Here is a 264-nt window from a genome sequence, read left to right on the forward strand (position 1 = left end):
TTGTCTTATAAAAAATAGACCCCTGATATTTAGTTCTACACATGCTGAAATTATCCTCTTTTATTTTGAAGGCAGCATTTCTCATTTTCCGGTCATATGTTGTGTGGCTTTACGTTCCGGACTCGTTGGCTTACATCACACAGGAATACACACACACACACACACACACACACACACACACACACACACCACACACACACACACACACACACACACACACACACACACACAGTGTTTGTTTACCAACTGGAACAACTGGTAGCA

The sequence above is a fragment of the Etheostoma spectabile genome, unplaced genomic scaffold (assembly GCF_008692095.1).
Source record: "Etheostoma spectabile isolate EspeVRDwgs_2016 unplaced genomic scaffold, UIUC_Espe_1.0 scaffold00005373, whole genome shotgun sequence".
In the NCBI taxonomy this organism is placed as follows: domain Eukaryota; kingdom Metazoa; phylum Chordata; class Actinopteri; order Perciformes; family Percidae; genus Etheostoma; species Etheostoma spectabile.